The 11,962-nt window shown below is 48.8% G+C and overlaps 1 pseudogene; it reads left to right on the forward strand.

Annotated features, from left to right (window-relative positions):
- Nucleotides 331-1,082, forward strand: LOC108636463 (annotated as a pseudogene).

Below are 11,962 nucleotides of genomic sequence, written 5' to 3' on the forward strand. Positions count from 1 at the left end.
GAAAATGAAGGAAAAAAGGATGAGAATTGACTAAAGCCGGTCTTCCAGGAATCTTCTCTGTATCCTAATCTGATAGATCTGGAGACTGAATTGTTCCCACCCCCGTATGCGGATCCACATCCGCCCTTGCTTCCACAGGTTCCACAGGTTTCATTGGGAGAAGCCGGGAGGAGAACTGAGCCTTCAGCTCCTCCCAGAGAAGGGGGCCCCACCCAGGGAACTCGGGGAAGAACAAGGGAAATGGCCAGCATAGTGGAAGAAGACCTAGAAGTCCCCTCCTCCACCGTTCACGCGTTTCTGGTCTGGGCGGGGCCAGCCAGAGAGGGTGGAGAGCGGACATATCAGTATTGGCCCTTCTCCACTAGTGATTTGTACAATTGGAAAACCCAGACTCCCTCCTTCTCTGAAAAACCGCAGGGTCTTATTGATCTTTTAGAGTCTATTCTTTTTACTCACAATCCCACTTGGAATGATTGTCAGCAACTGTTACAGGTGCTTTTCACTACAGAGGAGCGTGAGCGGATCCTGTCAGAAGCTCAGAAGAATGTGCCAGAGGTGGATGGGAGGCCCACAATACAGCCTAACTTCATTGAGGAGGGGTTCCCCTTGGTGCGACCCAACTGGGACTTCGAATGCCCTGAAGGTAGGGAGAGTCTCCGAGTGTACCGCCAGACTCATGGCCGGCCTTAGAGCTGCCGCCGGGAAGCCAACTAATTTGGCCAAAATAAATTCAGTGAGGCAGCAGCCAAATGAGAGCCCAGCAGCCTTCCTTGAAAGGATAATGGAAGCTTTTAGACAGTATACCCCTATGGACCCACAGGCAGATGAGTCACGAGCGGCAGTTATGTTAGCATTTGTAAATCAAGCAGCCCCCGATATTAGAAGAAAGTTACAAAAGATAGAGAGGTTAAGTGAACAATCCTTGCAAGATCTAGTGAGGGCAACCGAGAGAGTTTTTAATCATAGAGAGACCCCAGAAGAGAGAGAGGACCACATTAGAAGAGAAGAAAGAATTTAGAGCTGAAGAAAACCGTAAAAATCAAAAAGAGCTGGCCCAGATATTTTTTGCTGGGGTTGAAAACAAAAACAGGTTCCAAAAAGGGGAAAAATTGGACTCAAAAACTGAAGGAAAAACGACAAGGCATAAGCTTGAGAAAAACCAATGTGCATTTTGTAAAGAGTTTGGACATTGGAAAGATAAATGCCCCAAGAAAAGTCTAAAAGAGGGGCCCAAGAACCCCAAGAATGAGACTCCCTCTCCAGACAGTCATATCCTCTACGCGGGTGAGGATAGCGACTAGGGGGGTCAGGGCTCGAAGGCCCTCCCCGAGTCCTGGGTAACTATAAATGTGTAGAGGAAACCGGTTGGCTTCATGGTGGACACGGGAGCCCAATACTCAGTCTTAAACCAAAAAGATGGGACCCATGTCTAAGAAAAGTAGCTGGGTGCAGAGAGCAACTGGGACTAAACGATATGGATGGACTACAAAACGGCATGTGAACTTGGGGGCCCACCAGGTAACCCATTCTTTTCTGGTGATACCTGAGTGTCCAGCACCCTTGTTGGGAAGGGATTTACTGTCTAAAGTGAATGCCCAAATTCATTTTGACCACGGACAAGTGTCGGTTTTAGATGGGACCGGGCATCCTCTTCAGGTCCTGTCTCTGGCATTAAAAGATGAATACAGACTCTACTTGCCAGAGGCCCCAGCGACAATAAGCCCCGAAGTGCAACCATGGGTTCAAAGATACCCTCAGGCCTGGGCTGAAACAGCAGGAATGGGACTGGCCAAACAGAGGCCCCCTATAATTGTGGAACTGAAAGCCAGTGCTTCCCCGGTGAGGGTACGGCAGTATCCCATGAGTCAAGAGGCTCGGCAAGGAATTACTCCTCATATACAACACTTCATAGACGCTAGGGTCCTGAAAAGGTGCCAGTCCCCATGGAACACTCCCCTGTTGCCTGTGAAAAAGTCTGGGGGAACTGATTTTAGACCGTTCAAGATCTACGAGAAGTCAACAAATGGGTGAGTGATATTCATCCTACGGTTCCTAACCCTTATACATTGCTAAGCAACTTGCCTCCAAACTACATTGGGTATACTGTTTTAGATTTAAAAGATGCCTTTTTCAGTTTGCCTCTTGCCCCCGCAAGCCAAGAGATCTTTGCCTTCGAATGGCAGGAAGACGGTGGTCAGACCGCTGTGCAGCTGACATGGACTCGCTTACCACAGGGTTTCAAAAACTCGCCCATGTTATTTAATGAGGCCCTAGACGAAGACCTCTGTGAGTATCGGGTTGAACACCCTACCATTGTTTTATTACAATATGTTGATGACCTTATGCTGGCAGCGGCTACAGAGAAAGAGTGCCAAGAGGCAACAGGTGACCTTCTCCAAACCTTGGGGACTTTAGGTTACAGGGCCAGTGCCAAAAAGGCCCAGATTGCCAAGCAAGAGGTTACATACCTCGGTTATAAGATAAAACAGGGCCAGAGGTGGCTAACACAGGCTATGAAAGAAACCATCCTCCAGATCCCTGAGCCGGCTAACCCTAGACAAGTGAGAAAATTTCTGGGAACTGTGGGATATTGCCGGTTATGGATCTTGGGGTTTGCAGAAAAGGCCAGGCCCCTATATGAAGGGACCAAAGAAAACAAAGACTGGAAATGGACTGAGCCAATGAAAGAGGCCTTCCAAGAGCTCAGGCAAGCCTTGCTAGAAGCTCCTGCCCTTGCCCTCCCTGATCCATCTAAGCCTTTCCAATTATTTGTAGATGAAAAGCAGGGGATAAGAAAAGGGGTACTAACACAGAGATGGGGACCATGGAAGCGACCTGTAGCTTACCTTTCCAAGAGACTGGACCCAGTGGCAGCCGGATGGCCACCTTGCCTCCGTATCATCGCGGCCACCGTGCTCTTAGTCCACGATGCTGATAAACTGACTTATGGACAGAGACTCTTTGTCTACACTCCTCATGCCATAGAGAGAGTTTTAAAGCAACCCCCAGGTAAATGGATTTCTAATGCCTGCTTGATGCACTACCAGGCCTTGCTACTTGACACCCCACGGATTCATTTCCAAATGCCCTGCACTCTAAATCCAGCCACTCTTTTGCCCAATCCAGAGGAAAATAGCCCCCTCCATGATTGTGATGAGATACTGGCCGGGGTAACAGCAACACGAAAGGACTTAACCGATACTCCACTGGATAACAGTGAGCTAAAATGGTTCACAGATGGCAGCAGTTATGTGAAAGATGGACAGAGACGGGCGGGAGCCGCAGTAGTAGATGACTCTGGACAGACGATATGGGCAAAGGCCCTTCCCCCAGATACCTCAGCACAAAAGGCAGAGTTAATTGCCCTGATTCAAGCATTAGAGAGAGCCAAAGGATAAAGAATAACTATTTTCACTGACAGTTGCTATGCTTTTGGCACGGTACACATCCGGGGCCCAATATATCGGAAACGGGGGTTTTTGACAGCTGAAGGAAAAGAAATTAAAAATTTGCTTGAAATCCGTAGACTTTTAGAGGCTGTAGAGATGCCTCGGGCTATGTCAGTAGTACATGTACCTGGACATCAGAAGGGTGACAGCCCCACAGCACGAGGGAATCGTGCCGCAGACCTGGCAGCTCGAAAAGTAGCTGATGATTTCATCACCCCTGTGTTGGCGATCGGACTTCCACCTCCAGGTATGGGAACTCTGCCCCCAACCCCTGAGTATTCATCCACAGACCTTGCTTGGGTCCAAGAACACACCAACCTTCAAAAAGGTGAAGATGGATGGTACCGAGACTCAGACGGCTACTTGATACTCCCTGCTCAGTTGGGACGGCAACTATGTGAGCATTTACACTTGTCTACTCATCTGGGAGAAAAGAAGACTCTGATGCTCTTTCAAACTGCACGCCTGTGATTTCCCCAGCACCAGACAACTGTAAAGAACATAGCGCATGCTTGTAAGGGGTGTCAACAGATGAGGCCAGGAAAAGGACAACATGCAGGACTGAGGTATTGGGGAGAAGGACCAGGGCAACACTGGGAAATAGATTTCACCGAGGTAAGGCCAGGCAAGTATGGTTACCGGTACTTGTTAGTGTTGGTGGATACCTTCTCAGGGTGGGTGGAGGCTTTTCCTACAAAGGGAGAAACCGCGATGATAGTGGTAAAAAAGATTTTAGAAGAAATAGTTCCCAGGTTTGGCCTGCCGGTGACCATTGGCTCTGATAATGGACCTGCTCTTGTGAGTCAAATAGTTCAGAGCCTTGCCCTAGCCCTGGGGACTAAATGGAAGTTACATTGTGAATACAGTCCACAGAGCTCAGGGCAAGTAGAAAGAATGAATCGGACCCTAAAAGAAACTTTAACTAAATTGGCTATAGAGACTGGTGGGGACTGGGTGACCCTCCTTCCCTTTGCCCTCTTCCGTGCGCGTAATACTCCTTATCAACTTAATCTGACCCCATTTGAAATTCTGTATGGGAGACCTCCCCCTGTATGTCCAATATTTGAAGGGAAGAAACTACTGCCTCCCACGTTGGGACAATTCCAAGAGGCCTTGATGGCCTTAAGCAAGGTGCACTCTCGTGTCTGAAAACTGCTCCGGGAAATACATGTGGGTCAAAATAAGGGAACTATTCCCTCACATGACATTGGCCCAGGAGATTGGGTATGGGTCAAAAGGCACCAAACCAAGGCACTAGAACCCAAATGGAAGGGTCCTTATGTTGTTCTTTTTACCACCCCAACTGCCCTAAAGGTCGACGGTATCGGGCCTTGGGTGCATTGCAACCACGTACGCCCAGCTACTTCAGCAGAGCAGGAAGACGCTAAAAAGGAATGGGAAGCGTCTCTGCACCCGTCCACTCCCCTGAGGCTGAAGCTCTGGGGTCGTCGACAGGACTAAGACAACTCGTTTGGACCATCTTATGGATGACCATGTTACTCTGGTCCGAAGCTGCCAGCGTGAACCCGCACCAACCCGTCAAAATCACCTGGAAACTGCAAAATGGACTAACACGTGAGATGCTTAACTCCACCACTGCAATACATCCACCAAATATTTGGCGGCCAGACTTATACTTTGACCTTAAGCCGGTGGTGAATGTACCCTGGAAGAGGGGCAAACTCCAGAATCATGCATTCTGGGCATGTCCAGGTGCGCCCAGGCATAACTGGAAGATCTGTGAAGGGATACAGGACTCTTATTGTAAATCTTGGGACTGCGTAACTTCCAATGATGGGTCGGAGAGTCCAGGGTATAGACGGTGGGATGTAGGAAATCGGGACTTGCTTAACTTCTCATTTAAAGGACCCGTACCTCCGTACTCTGATTGGGAAAAAGAACGCATAAATACAGTACAGCTGTTTGTGCTTCAGCAACAATATCAAACTGTGTCTCAGGACCGAGAGAAAGATTCCTCTATATGATCTAAGGACAGGGGGGAGTGTTAGGGACCAAACGATGGGCTCCACGACCTGAGTCATGTTTCCTTAACAGAACATTCCTTGACCAAATTAGGAAGACTTCCCGCACACACCAACTAGAAAGAGACAGGACATGCGCTCATCCTGCCTGGCTAATCATGTAACGCCAGCTACTCCTGTAACTGAGACAAAGAACTGCCTGTATATAAGCCGCCATACTCCTTTGTTCGGGGCTCTTGTCGGATTCCACTGTGCTGGATGAGACTTGGGCCCTAGCGCGCTAGAAATAAACTCCCTTCTTGCCTTTGCATTACTGTGGTGGACTTGCTCTCTCGGTCAGTATGGAGATATGGGCTCTGTGCATAACAATCTGGAAATATCTTAATTTCTCTTTTCTTTCTGAAGGATGTTAGGTAAAGACCAGGACACCGAAAAGAGTGTCTAACAGGCTTTAATGGGAAGCACTCCCGGGCGGGGTTCCCGGACCCGAACGAGGCAGGTCAAGGAAGTCCGAGCCCGGACCGTGTTGGGGGTGGTTTTTATACATTCGTTGCGAGAGATGGTCAGGCTAGATGGACGAGGGTTCAGATAGGTCGCCAGGCCGAGGCGTCGCGGGCTGACAGGTCCTTCTACGTGGCTGGGGTGGGGTGGCTTTAGCTGGTGAAGTGTGCTGTCGTTGGTCCCCGGGATCTGGGAGGACCCTTTTGTTATTAGGGTTGGGAGAGAAGAGGGGTGGCTCATCACGTCCCCGGGGTCCGGCCTTACATTTTGACCCTTTTGATAGGATAAGGGGTGCCGTTATCGCTTTGAGAGAGTCATTTCCTAGGCAGGTTGATAAGAAGTCTAGGGGTCCCCAAGGAGAGAGGGGTCTGGAATTCTCAAGGAGGAAGAAAGGACAAACTTTTTTTTCCTTCTCTACCTAGGATTATATAACAACAATGTATTATGCCTGAGGACAGTCTCTGGATTAAACCTTCTGGCTAATTCTGTAAATTATGGGAGTAGACCTGCTCTTTACAAGGATTATATAACAACAATGTATTATGTGTTCTGCCTGAGGACAGTTTCTGGATTAAACCTTCTGGCTAATTCCGTTATCTTAAAATGTAAATTATGGGAGTAGGTCTGATGAAGTCTTTACAACCTCCAGACATTCTTTTGATTTGCTGGGGAGTATATAACTCCATTGCTAACACTAGCAAGTGGGTACTTTTTCTACCCCCTTCTGATGCCTATGTCAGAAGCTTTCTCTATCTCCTTTATACTTTAATAAAACTTTATTACACAAAAGGTCTGAGCGATCAAGCCTCATCTCTGGCCCCAGATTGAATTCTTCTCCTCCAGGGGCCAAGAAGCCCGGTGTAGTGATTCAACAACAACCTTTCAGCTTCTGACTACTTCCTTCTGAACTGGGGCATCTTTGGGGCTGAGGATCGTGGCCGGATCCCAGTGACCTTTAGGGGGCCTCAGGGTCTCTGGACGGGAGTTTGGAGTATGCGGCCACCATCAACATCTGTCCAGTAGCCGTCTGGGTCAGCTCCCTGACCCTCCAGAGGATGATCTGAAAAATACAAGGTCCTATCGACAGGATGAGGAGCAAGGCTGCTAGGGGCCCAAGAAGCGGGAGAAGCCATTTTGCTCAAGACGACTTCCACCATCCCAAGAAACTGAAACCATCTAATTCGGCCTGTCCAAGTCTGATGTTCTCTCTCAGCTCTCGGACCTTGTTCTGGACCATCCCTGAGGCATTAATGAAAAAACAACAGTCTTCCCTTAGGAATTGACAGGTTCCCCCTTTTTCAGCAGTTAGCAGGTCTAGGGCCCTCCGATTTTGGAGAGTCACTGCTGCCGGAGAGGTTACCTGGGTTTGTAATGTCATTAGGGAATCTTCCACCTTGTCCAGGTCTCGATTGAGGTCTGCGGACAGCTTATAGTAGAAGTGTGTGGCTGATCCCAATCTTCTCGCCCCCAGTCCTAAGGCCATGAATAAACCTACCCTGAGGAGCAGGGGAGTTGCAGCCAATGGCTTCCGGTGGCGGCGGGTTGGCTGGATCTGGTCTTTTATTGCCTGTGGGATCAGAATGGTCAGGTAGGGAGTAAAGAAGACTGGGGTGTAAGGCTGAGTCCAGTTGGGCAGGAAACATTGTAATAAGGTGGTTTGATTTCAGAGAAAGAATATCCCGGGTTTTCCACATACTGGAGGGTTTGGGGATAGGGGGTCTTGTCTCGAGTTGTCACAGGCCACTGTGGTTAATGAGGTGTCATTGGCCAGAACACAAGAGGCATTGGCTGGGAGGTACAGTATCTCAGTGGTCAAGGGCCCCATTGGCAAGATTACTTTAGTGGCATTTCAAGTGAGATTTTGGGCCTCTACCCGTTTGCTGGGAATCAGTTGGGCAAAGAATGGTCGGGGTCTCAAGGGAAGACAGAGCCCACATGAGAGGTCTGGTGAGGTTTCAGTCAGGGTCTGATAGGTGTCACTGAGGCTGGTGAAAATTTGGGATGAAAAATCTAGGGGTTTGAGTGCCTGATGAACCTGGTCTAGGAGTTTGTTGGGCTCATGCTGTGGATCAGAGGCTTCAGTTGCCAACTTTATGAGGTCCTGTTGGACCTTATGTTGGATTTGTTTTTGCCTCTGATCTTGGGCCCCTTTCCCATCTGTCATTCCTTAGTAAGTTTGCACGGTAAAACAGAGATCTTTGTTTTTAGCTTTATACCAGTTAGAGGCTGAGCTTGATTTGGCAGTTTCAAGGCTCTTGGCCATCTAATACCATTTACCCCATGGGAGCACAGCTGGGCAGGTGAGGCATAACAGTCTCGGCGGACATAAGTGTAGGCTGTGAACCCAGTTCCCTAGCAGTCTCGATCGGTGCAGCCCCGGGGGCAGGGCGTAGGTTGTCCTGCCTGTGTTATCATGGCCAGGAGGAATAGTGGCAAGAGCATGTTAAGCTATGATATTAGGAGGAGAGTGATAAAAGAGAAGAAGTCAATTTGAGATTTTGTAAAAAGGAGGATGTGATCACTAATCTAGAGCCAGACATCTTGGAAAGTGAAGTCAAGTGGGCCTTAGAAAGCATCACTACGAACAAAGCTAGTGGAGGTGATGGAATTTCAGTTGAGCTGTTTCAAATCCTGAAAGATGATGCTGTGAAAGTGCTGCACTCAATATGCCAGCAAATTTGGAAAACTCAGCAGTGGCCACAGGACTGGAAAAGGTCAGTTTCCATTTCAATCCCAAAGAAAGGCAATGCCAAAGAATGCTCAAACTACCGCACAATTGCACTCATCTCACATGCTAGTAAAGTAATGCTCAAAATTCTCCAAGCCAGGCTTCAGCAATACGTGAAACGTGAACTCCCTGATGTTCAAGCTGGATTTAGAAAAGCCAGAGGAACCAGAGATCAAGTTGCCAACATCTGCTGGATCATGGAAAAGCAAGAGAGTTCCAGAAAAACATCTATTTCTGCTTTATTGACTATGCCAAAGCCTTTGACTGTGTGGATCACAATAAACTGTGGAACATTCTGAAAGAGATGGGAATACCAGACCACCTCACCTGCCTCTTGAGAAATCTGTATGCAGGTGAGGAAGCAAAAGTTAGAACGGGACATGGAACAACGGACTGGTTCCAAATAGGAAAAGGAGTATGTCAAGGCTGTATATTGTCACCCTGCTTATTTAACTTCTATGCAGAGTCCATCATGAGAAACGCTGGACTGGAAGAAACACAAGCTGGAATCAAGATTGCTGGGAGAAATATCAATAACCTCAGATATGCAAATGACACCACCCTTATGGCAGAAAGTGAAGAGGAGCTAAAAAGCCTCTTGATGAAAGTGAAAGAGGAGAGTGAAAAAGTTGGCTTAAAGCTCAACATTCAGAAAACGAAGATCATGGCATCCGGTCCCATCACTTCATGGGAAATAGATGGGGAAACAGTGGAAACAGGGTCAGACTTTATTTTTTTGGGCTCCAAAAATCACTGCAGATGGTGACTGCAGCCATGAAATTAAAAGACCCTTACTCCTTGGAAGAAAAGTTATGACCAACCTAGATAGTATATTAAAAAGCAGAGACATTACTTTGCCAACTAAGGTCCATCTAGTCAAGGCTATAGTTTTTCCAGTGGTCATGTATGGATGTGAGAGTTGGACTGTGAAGAAGGCTGAGCACCGAAGAATTGATGCTTTTGAACTGTGGTGTTGGAGAAGACTCTTGAGAGTCCCTTGGACTGCAAGGAGATCCAACCAGTCCATTCTGAAGGAGATCAGCCCTGGGATTTCTTTGGAAGTAATGATGCTGAAGCTGAAACTCCAGTACTTTGGGCACCTCGTGTGCAGAGTTGACTCATTGGAAAAGACTCTGATGCTGGGGGGGATTGGGAGCAAGAGGAGAAGGGGATGACCGAGGATGAGATGGCTGGATGGCATCACGGACTCGATGGATGTGAGTCTGAGTGAACTCTGGGAGATGGTGATGAACAGGGAGGCCTGGCGTGCTGTGATTCATGGGGTTGCAAAGAGTCAGACATGACCAAGCGACTGAACTGAACTGAACTGAAAAAGGAGGAAGGTCCCCTGTAAGTGCAGATCAGAAATTGTCTGAATGAAGGAGTCACAGTCAACAATCGGGGTAGCCAGCCAAAGGTCCTGTAGTAGGGTCGAGATAAAGTCTTCAAGGCAGGCTAGGGTGAGAGACATATGGCCAGGTCAGGCCACCCCAGGAGTAGCGAACAGATAATAAGGTAAGCAAGGGCCAGTTAAAGTCAAAGTGTGAGTGGCCAGTCCTGGGGGGCTGTGACAGCCAGTCTAATGGCAAAGAGTATAGCCAGAGTTGTGATTGGCAATAGCCACAGTGGATGAGGCCAGACAAGCATTGGATGGGGCATGTCACTCACCAGCAGGAGGCAGGGGTGTCTTAGTAATGATAATCTTGGTAGGTCCTGAGATTTTAGAGGTGTAAGTCTCTAGGGGTTTGGGAGAGGGCAGGCTGTGTAGTGGAGCCCGCTTGAGTCGTGTGATGTAGTACCGCGGCTCATGTCTGTAGGGGTGGTGAGGACCACCGTGAAAGGCCCAGTCCACTAGGGCTGAAGAGGTTGAGGCATCCGCTTCTTTAGGAGGACCTGATCTCCCGGTGCCAAAGTGGGGGACGGGATCGCCTGGGTGTGGTCTCTGACAGGTTGAGGGAGGACACGGTCAGCGTGTTCTCTGAGTAGGGACCTCAGGAGGGTGAAATAGGGCAAGTAAGTCCCCAGAGGTGGGGTTGGGGGATCCGGAAGGTTGGTCAGTAGATATGGCCTACCGTACAGCAGTTCAAAAGGTGTCAAACCCATCTTGGCATGAGGAGTTGTCCGAATGCGGGTCAGGGCTGCTGGCAGGATATTGACCCAGGAGAGACGAAGTTCTGCTGTTAACCTGGTCAGATGAGCCTTGAGGATGCTGTTAGCCCGTTCTACCTTGCCTGATGACTGAGGCCAGCATATACCAGAAGGTCTGATGTCTTGGTATGTCAGTAAAGTCTATCTGCCAATCCTGTCCCGGCAGGTGTCCCCTCAGCTGGTGAGGTTTTATTTATTTATTTTTTGTGTGTGGTGGCCTGAGTCCTCCTTGAGGAGAGGTCTTGGCACAAATTAGGCAGTGATGATGGACTGCCTGAATGGTAGGTCGGAGGTGTAACAGGGAAAAGAGAGGGCTAGGGAAGGTCAAAAGTGTGTGGGGCCCAATGTGTAAAGAGTCATGGATCTGGGTGATAATGGACATTGCCTGTTTTTCGGGTAGGACTAGTTTGTTGTGGAGCGTGATCCATCCCGAGGGGTGTTTGGAAGTGCCCTCCTGTGAGAGGAGGACCTCCATTTTGGCCTTTGAGTAGTTAAGTGTAAGGGAGGTCTTAAGAAATAGTATTGGCAGAGGCCCCCTGCTGTAAGGCTATCTGTCTGGCCATCTGGTTAGCCTTATTGTTGCCTAGGGAAACCATGTCGTGAGTTGTCTGATGTCCTTTGCAGTGTAGGATGGCTACCTGAGTGGGCTGTGAGATGGCCTCCAGGAGCTTGGCGATAAGGGGGGCATTAGAGATGGGTGATCCCTTGGTGGTGAGGAATCCCCTTTCTCTCCAAATAGCTGAATGTGAATGTGCAATGAAAAAGGCATATTTGGAGTCAGTTTAGATGTTAACCCGTTTTCCCGTTGCCAGGTGTAAGGCTCTAGTGAGCGCTATTAGTTCTGCCTTTTGGGAGGTGGTTCCCTCCGGCAGCGGGCGAGCCTCAAGGATGTCATTGGTGGTCACAACTGCATATGCAGCGGCCTGGGGACGGGTAGGGTCTCGTTTTGTACTGCTATCTGCAAATAGCATGAGGTCTGGGTTTTGTAGTGGAGTAGCAAAATGGTTTGGGGGTGGTTGGATGAGAGTGTCTAGGACCTCTATGCATGAGTGAGGTCCTGTGTCTTTGCCTGAAGGATAGGTTGGAAGCAAGGGGAGAGAAGATAGGGGGTTTAGTTGGGAGCTGCGGCACAAAGTAACCTGGGGATTATCCAG

The sequence above is a fragment of the Capra hircus genome, chromosome 7, assembly GCF_001704415.2.
Source record: "Capra hircus breed San Clemente chromosome 7, ASM170441v1, whole genome shotgun sequence".
Lineage (NCBI taxonomy): Eukaryota > Metazoa > Chordata > Mammalia > Artiodactyla > Bovidae > Capra > Capra hircus.